This window comes from Felis catus, chromosome B3, assembly GCF_018350175.1.
Source record: "Felis catus isolate Fca126 chromosome B3, F.catus_Fca126_mat1.0, whole genome shotgun sequence".
Classification (NCBI taxonomy): domain Eukaryota; kingdom Metazoa; phylum Chordata; class Mammalia; order Carnivora; family Felidae; genus Felis; species Felis catus.
Genome location: NC_058373.1, coordinates 96,450,823 through 96,463,219, shown reverse-complemented (window position 1 = coordinate 96,463,219; position 12,397 = coordinate 96,450,823). Strand labels below are relative to the sequence as shown.

The following is a 12,397-nucleotide window of genomic DNA, read 5'->3' as shown; positions in this document are numbered from 1 at the left end:
AAAGATCCTATCTCTCAATCCTTTTTGAAATATTTTATTGATGAGTGTTATTTAGTGTTATATAGGTCTTTGCTTTTTCATTTTCTCATTTCTCCTGTATTATCTTTGTTCTGACTACTCATTCTTGAAGGATGGATCAAAGATTTTTGTTTGATTTCTTAGTTTCTGTGTTCTGGTGGCAGAGTCAGCCAAGGACATGTTCCAGGTAGACAGAAATTTCTTTCAGAGACAGGATAGCATGAATTCTACCCAGCCAATCAGAATCAACAACAAAGGAGTATTCAGAATGCTAATGTTTCCCTAATAAACAGGTGGCCTACTGTAAATTACCACCAGGTGGCTGGTCTTTTGTAATATATTTTTCATTCTTGTGTCTACTGCTTCATTTTGAAACCAAACTGGGTCCAAGGAAGTTACTACAAGTTACTACAAGTCTGGGTCCAAGGAAGTACCACAAGTTACCACAAGTCTACCCCCATTCCAAATACAGCAAATAAATCATCATTGGTTTTGTACCCCAGTGTATACTATAACTTCAGAGAAGCGTATTCTGAGAGTTCTTAAAGTCTGTAAGCAGGGCTATTAAAATGATTATACAAATTTTGAACTGCACAATTCTAGATGGCACTGTAAGTATTGATTTCCTGAGCAATCACAAGCATGCTTGAAAACCCAGGTCTCCTCTCTCTTGTTTTCATATCTTTGTTTGACATTTACTGGCTTTGGTTGAAGATATCAAGTATCTTCTGGCTTGTCAAAGATGGATTTTACAATTTCCCACTTTTCATGTTGCTTTTGGGTGAGTTGTAAAAGAAAAATGGAAAAATTATAACTGAAATACAGTTTAGAAACCCAGAGATTTTCTTACTGGTCTTAATTTCTTCCATTCATTTATCTTCCAAAACTAGAGAAATTCATTCTCTTTTATGCTTTTAGTCTTCCTTCAAAACCACCCAGACCAGACCCTATTTTAGTAAATGATAAAACCAGCTATTCAGTTATTTAAACTAAAATGCCAGCAGTTCTCCAATGAATCCTCCTTGATGCACATCTTTGCCTGACTCCCCAGGAGTCTTCTCATTTCACCCGCGTCTCTGCTGCCACCATCTTGCCCCGCCCAGTCACCTCTTACTTAGATAATGCTAACCATAACAAGTTTCCCTGCTCCGGCTCTATATCTGTTCTTCCCACTATGATAGACAATAGCCACAGGTGGCTATGGAACACTTGAAACATGGCTTACCTGTGTAAAATCACATATGATTTTTGAATACTTAGTATAAGAATATAAAATATTTTTTTTTAATTTTTTTTTCAACGTTTATTTATTTTTGGGACAGAGAGAGACAGAGCATGAACGGGGGAGGATCAGAGAGAGAGGGAGACACAGAATCGGAAACAGGCTCCAGGCTCTGAGCCATCAGCCCAGAGCCCGACGCGGGGCTCGAACTCACGGACCGCGAGATCGTGACCTGGCTGAAGTCAGACACTTAACCGACTGCGCCACCCAGGCGCCCCAAGAATATAAAATATTTTAATGAATAACCTTTTATGGTTATGTGGTAAAGTGATGTTTTAGATAGAGTGTGCATTAAATAATTTATTTTTAAAATTTTAATTTATTTTTTAAAAATTAAAAAAAATATGAATGTTTATTTATTTTTTAGAAAGAGAGGCAGAGACAGAGTGTGAGCAGGGGAGGGGCAGAGAGAGAGGGAGACACAGAATCTGAAGCAGGCTTCAGGCTCTGAGCTCATAGAGCCTGACGCAGGCCTCAAACCCACAAACCCCAACACAAGACCATGACCTGAGCTGAAGTCAGATGCTTAACTGACTGAGCCACCCAAGTGCCCCTCCTTATTTACTTTTTTAATGGAGCTACTTGAAAATTTTAAATTACACATGTGGTTTACATTTGTGGCTCATAATCCAATTCTGTTAGGCAGTGCTTCTCCATATAGTAACAAACTTAAAACACAGAAAGGATGTCACAACTCAGCCTAAAACTTTCAAATGACTTTTATACTTGAAATCTAATTCAAACTTCCATGACTTTTAAGATCTTCTTGATCTCACCTATCTGTCCAACTCTACCTTGAACCATATATCTTCCCACTCATTACAATTCTTGTCACGCTAGTCTTCATTCTATTTTTTTTTTTTTTTGGACGCACAGCATATTCATTGTCCGCATACTTTTCTCATTAAAACACACTTCCCCTCATGCTCAAGTGGCAGCTCATTTCCTTCTTTTTAGTCTCAGCTCGATGTCACTTCTCAGAAAAGTATTCTTTGGCTGCCTAATATAAAATAAGTAACCTTTTATAATTCCTTATATCATTCCCTTATTAACTCATAGCCTGTAAATATTACATACAATATACTAATCAGGAAAATCTGTGGTAATTACAAAGTATTTTCAAATCCTAAAAATCTTTTTTGCCCTACATTTTGCCACTAATCAAATCAATGGATGGAGTCAGGGAGGAAAGTGATACTACTAAGAACATAGGGCTCATATTTTAATATGCAACCATGAAGATTATTTCTTTTTAAATTCATAATGAAAAACTAGCCATTAAATTAATCAAAGGAAAATATTCTAAATTGTTTTTTTCTGTCAATGTTTCAAAAGGTAGCCATTGTGGACATGATAATATTAGAAGCTAAAAAAGATTCTATCTAACCCATGTAGGGAAGAAGAGGTAAGGAGAGGGCAGGAAAGGCATGAGGAGTGTATTAGTATTCCTTTTCCCAAAGCATATTGGTATAAAGAGCAAGAAAATTTCAGATAGGTTGGGAAAAAAAAGCCAAAAACAGAGGGCATTTTTGTCTCATCTTCATAATAGGACTTTGAGACAAGACTGTCAAGCTAGATGGTCTTATAGCAACCTTAGAAGATCAATGGTGGCCAAAAAAAAGCATGATCAGAGAGCAAGGAGAAAAGAAAAAGGTAAGGGGGAAGGAGAGACTTGGAGAAACTCCCTCACCTTCCAAAAGGGACCCAGAAGTTACCCCATGTCCCAGAAATAATACAGAATGGCAACATGCTTTTTGGAACCATAATACACACAAGTGAGTAACCCCAGTGAAAGTAGCTTCAAGGTAGACAGCCTCGTCAGGGTCCACACGTAGGATGTCTGGGCAGCCACAACAGGCTGCAAAGTACATAGCATCCTAAGAGACAAAGATGATTGGTTGAATCAGTCAGGGAGAACCACTGAGCTCTGAAATTCCTCCAGAGAGCCAAAGAGAAATTCCGTAGCCTCATCTTAAAGTCACTTAAGTAGACCCAGGAACTAGACCAGATCAGCTCATCACAACAAAGACTTGTGAGGAGGTAGTGGTATCGGCTGGATCCTTTTCTACCTCTGAAAGGTCAGGAATCCCCATCTTCTACCCCAGTCACCTTCTAAGAAAGAAAGAGAGGGGAAGAAATGAGAAAGATTGCACATTTGCTGAGAAGGAACGAAGAGACTCAAAACAAACTGTTGAAACAAAAATTGCAGAGATAAATTTGCCAGTTTAAAATATCTTCATCACAATTCAAGAAGCTCAGGTAAGTCATAGAAAATGACATCAAAGTGCAGTGGATAATGTGTTCACTCTTATACTTTATATTCTGTCTCTGCAAACAAAATGTAAGCTGCATTGACATGACAGAAGTCTTCTTCATCATTATATGCCCAGCATGTAGCATAGGGTCTGGCTTACAGTAGGTATTCAATAACACAAGAGGAAGACAGGAGGGTCAGAGTTAGAGATGTGATAACAGAAGCAGTGGCTGTAGTGATGCTTTGAAAAAGGAAGAACGCCAAGACAGAAGGAATGTAGATGGCCTCTAGAATCTAGGAAAAGCAAGGAAACCGATTCTCCTCTGCCTTCAGAAGGAACACAGTTCTGTCCATAACTTGATCTCAGTGCTTAAGACCCAGTTCAGACTTCTGACCTGCAACTCTCTAAAATAACAAGTATGTGTTGTTCTAAGCCACTAAGGTTGTGATAATTTGTTACCATAGCAATAAGAAACTAACACAGATTCCTTTTAATATCTTTTTTTTAATGTTTATTTTTGAGAGAGAGCACACGTGGGGGAGGGATAAAGAGGGGGGAAGACACAGAATTGGAAGCAGGCTCCAGGCTCTGAGCTGCCAGCACAGAGCCCGATGAAGAGCTCGAACCCACAAACTGTGAGATCATGACCTGAGCCAAAGTCTACTGCTTAACTGAGTCACCCAGACGCTCCTCCCCCCCTTTTTGTTAAAGAAACTAACACAGATTCTTAGTAAAAGAGTAAATGAATGTCTATTTTGGTGACTTCCAATAATCTAAAGTAGCTTAAATATTAAAATTTGCTGTTAAAGTAACATTTTTAATTACATAATACAGTTAATACTATGCAAACTGCTGAGTGCATTTCTATATTTTACTAGTTTAACCAATGGTAGCATGCTGAATTTACATAGCTTATGCTCAGAAAATAATACCAGAAGGTACAATTGTAGCTAATCATACCCTTCAGTATTTAAGTTAGTATCAGGAGTACACTGTGGTTGCTAGTATGGCTTTTATATACCCCAATAAATTGTTTTATAACTTCATAACAGTTGCCAGTCTTTTGTATTTACTGCACTAAAGCTTCTTCATGTTTGTCAGGAAATACATAACTAGTCATAAGGAAGACTTTTCATTAAGCTCCTGTGCTCAGTTACAAGCGTGTAGCCTTGCCAAAAAAGAATCTAATATACATAATTCCAAAATAACAAGATAACATTTAGGAAGTTAATATGCACTTGGTAGTTTACAAAATATTCTTTTATATGGAAAGCTCTGAAATAAAGTGTTTACCTGAAAGTCACTGGGCACTTGTCAGAAAAGTCTAGAGAAATAGAATTTTCAGAACAAATGATTAAAGAAAATTAATTCAATCAGCATTTACCGAATAATAAATGAAAATTAGGTATTCGTTACATTCTCATCTGTGCCAGTGGTAAAGCAGTTCATTTAAAAAAACCATCAAATGTAACACATCCATTAAAGAACACAGGCGCTGTATAATTTTTGTTATGACATAATTATGTTATGACATAATTTTTGTAATGACGATTTCTAGTGATGTGACCCTGCTTCACAACACACTGATTGTGACTGCAGATGGCTGAAAATGTGACCCTCATTCCCCACTGGGCAGTGCTGGGACAACTAATAAAATGGGATTTTTATCCAAATAAAATTCATAACAAGTACTAATCGCAAACATCATTATCTGCCTCAGACTATTCATTTTTTCTTATGCTTAGAATCTCATAGTGTTCCTGCTTCCTCATTCTCTCAATTTTGTCCTACTTTAAAGTCAGTTGAGCCTAAGAAGAATTGAAGATGACAAAGGAATCAGACAAAATGTTCCTCGTAATTGTAACCGACAATCTAATAGAGAATCTAGGCCACCCTTCTAGGACTGTGACGAGACCATTGCATTTATGTAGAGTTCAGAGTCCATTTCTTTATTAAAGCTGCTCACCGGGCCAGTAATTCCATGGTGTTCACATGTCAATTAACCCCAAATAATAGGCTGCAACAATTTGTTTAGGTCTTACTCTTTCTGGTTATGTGGCGGCTTTTATTCTTGAAAATAAATTGCGATAGTATGAAAGGAAGAATAGCAGAAAGGTGGAAGAGGGAATGGGAAAGAGGAGAGAAAAATCACGTTACTCTCCAGATTAATTTTTTTTTTCTGAAATGTCCTTCAGCATGGCTGATTTAGGAGTTACGTATTTATGACTTAAATATTAGTGCATTAGTATGGTAACATTTTTCTACTAAAAAAGTCATTTTCTAATTTATCACCTACATTTCAGAACGTAAGTATGATAAGTACTAAAATAATTTTACATATGCAGACATTTGCATAAGTGATTGTGAAAGATTAGCAAGGCTTCATGAATTTCCTTCATTATTTAACTACAACTGAGTGTCCAGTCTTAGGCGGTAAAAGAATGAGTGAACATGTGCGTGTGTGCGTGTGTGCAGCTTTGAAAATAGATCCATTCATTAATGTATTAATTTATTCTACAAATATTTAAATATTTAGAGAAAAGACTAATTTACATAATAGGTCACTGTATAATCATTACAAAGGATTCCCAAGAAAATGTTATTTTAGATTTACAAACACTTTACTGACTGCATCCATAGTGATTGATTTAGAATCATTTTTATCTCCAGTGTTAGAATAATAAACGTTAATTCTAACCTATTAGATATTTCAGGAGGCTTAAATTATGAGACTGCTCAAATGTCTATATTTAACTTATGTATATATTTAAATTAATGCTGAAAAGAGATAAACTTGTTTACTTTTCTAATAAAATATGATAGAAAATGACAATATAAAAATGTTAATGTAAACATAAAAGAATATATTGAATCTGAATTGTAAAAAATGTACTGTAAAAAATATTGAGTCATATATATGGTAGCATTTTTTATGCTAGTGCCATTAAAAATATGTATCTAAAACAATAAATTTATGTATTTATTTTTAAAAATTTACTTATTATGTTGAGAGGAGGAGAGAGAGAGAACAGTGTGCAAGTGGGGTAGGTACAGAGACGGGGGGGGGGCATGTAGAGAATTCCAAGCAGTCTCTTTGCTGTCAGCACAGAGCCCTATGGGGGGCTCAATCTCACGGACAGTGAGATCATGACCTGAGCTGAGATCAAGAGCCAGACACTTAACTAAGCCACCCAGTTGCCCCCAAAACAGTAAGTTTAAATAGGCATAAAAAATATAGCATTTGGGTGCCTGGGTGGCTCATTCAGTTAAGCATCTGACTTCAGCTCAGGTCAGGATCTCCTGGTTTGTGAGTCCAAGGCTCAAGTCCGACTCTGTGCAGGCAGCTCTGAGCCTACTTTGGATTCTGTGTCTTCATCTCTCTCTGCTCCTCCCCTGCTTGCATTCTATCTCTTTCAAAAATAAACAAACATTTAAAAATATGGATAGCATTAACTGCAACCTTGACCTTTCAATATTTTATGTTTATTTTATCTCAATATAGTCTTTTAACTAATTTTTACTTGATAAGTATGTGTTTGATTTGATACCAAAGTGGGCAGTCCAAGATCGGGTTTAAAAAAACAACTAGAAAACAAAGTAACAGCTGATTTAGTAAGTATAAAAAAAACTGTACATATTTAGGAGTTTCATTTTTCATTGCTAATAGGGAATTCTCTTTACCCAAGTTCAGAAAATAGGGGGGAAATATATGCAGCATTCTGTGGATTTGTTGGCAAGGAGGTGAGAGGGGTGATTTTTTAAAATACAGGACATTTTATGCTCTAATTTTCCTTCCTGAAAATACTTGACCTTTCAAAAATTTGCATAATGAACTCGGGTGTTGTCTTGATGGTTTGTTTCCTTTGAAATATTTCAGGAGCAATTCTCATTTCATCTGAAGATTTTCTGCTATTATTAGCTTTGAACAACCTCAAATAGAACATGGGGATGACTTCCTTGATTTTAGCTGTGACGTAGGGTTTTTAATCTTTTTTAAATTGTTCTATAGCACTTTCTGATAGAAAATATATCTACATATATGGTCTATTTCCTCTTAGTGTTACTTAAGCAAGTAAGAAATCTTATCACAGCTATCCTTATTATCCAGACTCTGTGTTCAGGTTTATTGGAAGGGTGATGGGGATATATTCGAGTCTCATCCTTCCCCACTAAAGAAAAAGTTATCATAGATTTTTTTTTCTTATGTCATTAAGTTTTATTCATTTTTAGATTCCTGTTTTCTCAAGGTATTTATAGTCTGGTAGGCTGAATATTTTCGGTTCCCCCCAACCCCATTTTTCTATTCATTAAATTAGGCAGCAAATACTAGAGCTGCCTTTTGAGTGGAATTGGCTTTGTAGGATACAGCAGTTAGAAACAGTCTTCCATGACCAATTTATTTTCTAAAAAAGTGCCACGTTCTTGGGCACTTCAGCATCTGCTCATTCATCCTGACCCAAATCCTTAATATGGCTGGTTACCTGCAACTCCTTTGCCACAGCTTGACAATTTTTTTCTATCTTCTCTGACCTCTTCTCCTCAGGGCTACAGCATTCACTGATGTTCCAGATGGAGTAGCACACATCTCTGGCATCCACATTCGACTGACTTACTCTCTAATCCCTTGAGATTGTCCTCACATCTCCAATGTTCCCAGGTCCAACAGCACTTACAGTAAAAGACAAGTAAGGGGAAACTGGTAGTTTATGGTTCCTATTAGTTGTCAGGAGCATTATGAAATGTCATGACTAAGTTTTTGTTAAGCCTATTAGCTAACTGTAGGCAATGAAGAAGATGGATGTTTCTAGATTTCTGAAAAGCAAGCTACATAGACAACATTTAACATCATAACTTTTAAAACCTACCATTTAAGTTTTTTTATTTACTTTGAAGGGGGGGAGGGGAGAAAAAGAGGAAGAGAGAAGTTGGAAGCTCAACCAACTGAACCACCCAGGTGCCCAGAGAAAGAATCCCAAGCAGGTTCCATATTGGCAGTGAGGAGCCCAATGCAGGGCTCAAACTCACAAACTGTGAGATCATGACCTGAGCCGAAATCTGTAGTCAGACCTTAGTAGGATTCTCACACAGAGAGTCGTCACACGGAGGCTTTTCTTTCCAGGAAGCAACTTTATTCCTACCGGCAGGGCTCAGTTGGGTTCGTACCCAAAGAACTGAGCCCCGGATATCACATGGCATAATTTTTTATACATTTTGTATTTCTTTGTCTCTTATATATGGTAACAGACAAACATGCAGTCTGACTAAGTGGTCTCATGTTACAAGGTCATGAGGGATTGTCAGATACGTGTATAGCCAGGTTGCCTTCAGGTTTTTTTTGTTTTTGTTTTTGTTTTTGTTTTTGTTTTTTCCCACTCTTTAGGAAGGGGACCCTACCACAAGACACTTAACCAACTGAGTCATCCAGGCGCCCCTAAAACCTACCTTAAAATAACTCTTAAATATGAAAAAGAGTCATAGAGAAGAGATAATGGAATTAGTTTATTTCGCTTTAATGGGTATTAAATTTTTTTCTAAGTATCTTCCTTATTGCTATAGTGAATACAAAGATATGTAAGATATAATACCTCTACTGAAAAAGTTTATATTCTAGCCAGGGATATACAACCAACATTTATGAATGATTAAATTAAAATACAAAGCAGTCCATTTCATAACACTTAATCTAGTAAAGAGAGAGATATATGTAATTCTTAGGAGTTTGGGAAATTTCTTTTTTTTTAAGCTTATTTATTTTGAGAGAGAGCACTGGGAGGGCAGAGAGAGAGGGGAAGAGACAGAATCCCAAGCAGGCCCTGTGCTGTCAGCAAATTGGTGAGATCATGTCCTAGGCTGAAATCAAGAATCAGACAATTAACCAACTGAGCTACCCACGCACTCCTGATTTTTTTTTTAATCATAAGAACAATGGGATAGAAGAACTAGCAGAGACTCTAGGAATAATCTAGTCAAGGTCCTCCATTTTGCATGGGTTAGAAAGTATACACAGAGGTGAGGTGACTTGCCCAATGACACAGACCAGCTAAGTTCATTATTTCTACATCTACTATCTTAATTCCTACCTGAGGGGTCTATTATAGCCTACGTTCTTGTTAACCAAAATAATCTATTCTTGTATATTAGAATGGCAATCTAAATAGTTCCTGCTGAGTTATCTTAGGTAATCTTAGTAACAGCCCTGGTTAAATATTATATACTAAATCACACGTAATACTTGCTTTCCTGGGATTTATAAGGCTGGTGGCAAGTGGGACCCATTGACGCAGTTGTTCTTAGAAGGCTGAGAAGTGACTCATGTATGCTCAGGAACATCTCCGTCAGCAAGCAGCTGGCTTCACCGCTCTTCTTCTCTGAAGCTTAAACCCCTTTGGTTTTGCTGTAGCCAAAACTCTTGTCAAAGCCTAAAGCTACAGAGGCGCTGTCAACACTTCACTACAATTTTGGCCTTGGAGAAGAAAAATATGCTCTACTGTCTTTGTGATTTTTTAAAAGCTATGCAAATGAAATAAAAAGCCGAATTAAATCCTTTTTGTGTATTCAAAAGCCAAAGTACATACTGAATATCCTGTATATTAAAATATTGTGTTTCTTGCGCTAGTGACAAATGATAAACTAAGACGATAAGGTCAGTCGATTAAAAGCAAAATGACTTAATTTTCTTTCTTAACAACTGCTCCCACCATAAATTGGTTACTAAAATGTTATTCCTATGTGATGTGTGAATTAACTTTTATACTTAACATACAATGAAGTCTAAGATTTAATGCAAAGGAGAGTTGTACAAAATTTTATATAGAGGTATGTGAATAGTTTAAAAATGAACTTAACCTATTTAGCTGATTATGATCACAGAGTCCTCCTTTTTATTTTAAATAAGAATTTCAAACTACTGAGGCTAGAGCATCCAGGAAATACTCAATGTCTGAAAATCAAGAATCACTGAAGGACAAGAATTCTATGGACCAAGCACATTTATGGAAATCAACACGTGATTGGTTTGTTTTCAAATACCAAAGCTAATAGTTTTATATTTTGATATAATGGTTGTGGTAGGAGGCAGAAATAGATCTCACAAGGTGCTGAAGGGCTTCATTCCTCCTGATGGTTCTAAGGAAGAATCTGTTCTCTTGCCCTTTCTGGCTTCTATAGGCTGCCAGCATTTCATGGCTTGTGGCCTTCTTCCATCTTCAAAACCAACAACACTGGTTGTCTTTCTCATGGTGCATCAGTTAGACACTGACTCTTCTGCTTCCTGCTTCACTCTTATGGGCCATCAGGCCAACCAAATAATCTTCAATTTCATTTACCTTTGTCCAGTAACATAGCATACTCACAAGTCCCAGGGATGGGTATGTAGACATTTGAAGGACCATTACTCTGCCTACCACACTTCTCTAGAGCCTCCAGAAAGAAATGCAGCCCTGAAGGCACCTTGATTTTAGACCAGTAGTTTGGTCAATTCAGACTTCCAACACTTAGAACTGCAAGGAAAAAAAATGTGTATTGTTTAAGCCATGAAGTGTGTGGTAATTTATTTCAGCAGCAATAAGAAAATAATATAGTTGTGATGGAGGAAAGAGATTTAGACACCAGAATTTGTATCTAACCATAGTAAGAACCTCCTTGGAAATATTCAGTAAGCCAGAGGGATTCAGGCATTTTATGCACTTTAAGCATAAAGCTTCTAGAGTGTTAAAGCCAAGTAATTGGAAAGGGGAAAAAAATAGTGTACAAAAGAGAATTGACAGTAGACCAGGAGACAGATATTACCCTATGCCAACTATCTCAAAATGTGCTCCTTCGAGTATTAGTGTTCTGTGAGATATTGATAGGCTTCCAGGATAAAGAAAAGTTATCCAATAGCAAATATTCTGAAAAAAATTTTTTGTGTGTCTTAATAAACCCAAGACTGTATTATGTTTACATGCATTGGAAATATTCAAATGGATGTGTAGTGTTTCAAAAACTTTTTGACTGTGTACTTTACTTTTTCTGCTAACACATAATTCTCCTCAGCATAACAAGGGATGGTGCAGGGGGCTTGGTATATTGGATATTCTATTAAGGCTGACATTCAAATAGTAAATATCTCTGACCATCTGATTTCATAAACTTAATGAGAAATGAATGTACCTATCCAATTAGACAACTGAAAAGCAGCTCACTAATTCAACGACAAATGTATACTGAACATTCCCTATAGGCATAAGTTCCTTTAATAAGTGTTACAAAGAAGTAAACTAGTCCATGAAGCCACTATAGTCCAGTGCTTACCCAGATAAAACTGGAGAACTTTTTGGTTTGTGGCCATTCTTCAGTGAAAACCATGAAAATCTGTGTAAAACTAGACTTGTTCTCTCAATTCCAGTCAACCCACTCCTTCCTGTTGAGGCACTTCTACAGTGGTGTCAACACTCAGGGTTAGCTCTCCTTCAGAGGCCCAATTTATAGGACTTGGCATCTCAGGTACAGCCATAAAGTAAAGGAGAGAGAAGAAAACCACCATGAGAAAAGTTATGGGCAAGGTTGAAGTAAATAAATGGGGTTGAAATAGGAAAGCATATTGATCTTTGTGTACAAAATAATATAATATGATTGTAAATAAGGTATATACACATCATTTGAAAGTACACAAAAGGAGTTGGGTGATGAGAAAATAAGTACATGGTTCAGGAAGTGAATTCTAACAGAAATTAGAAGGGAAACAATGTGTGTAAAATGTTCTGGAAACACTGATGTATTACTTGAATCTTGTGGGTTTTCATTTTCAGAAGAGTGAAAAAGGTATTCCTAGGTGAGGGAACATGAGAAAAATGTGGATGTA

General features: G+C 36.7%; 1 long non-coding RNA gene across 1 annotated transcript in view; it reads left to right on the top strand.

Moving 5' to 3' along the window:
• LOC109500824 overlaps positions 1-11,347 on the top strand; it is a 180,862-nt gene extending 169,515 nt beyond the window's left edge. The window contains exons 11-12 of the long non-coding RNA XR_006599566.1: positions 8,099-8,240; positions 9,810-11,347. This is a non-coding gene — a long non-coding RNA (uncharacterized LOC109500824). The remainder of the gene's footprint in view (positions 1-8,098; positions 8,241-9,809) is intronic.
• The last annotated feature ends 1,050 nt before the right edge of the window (positions 11,348-12,397 follow it).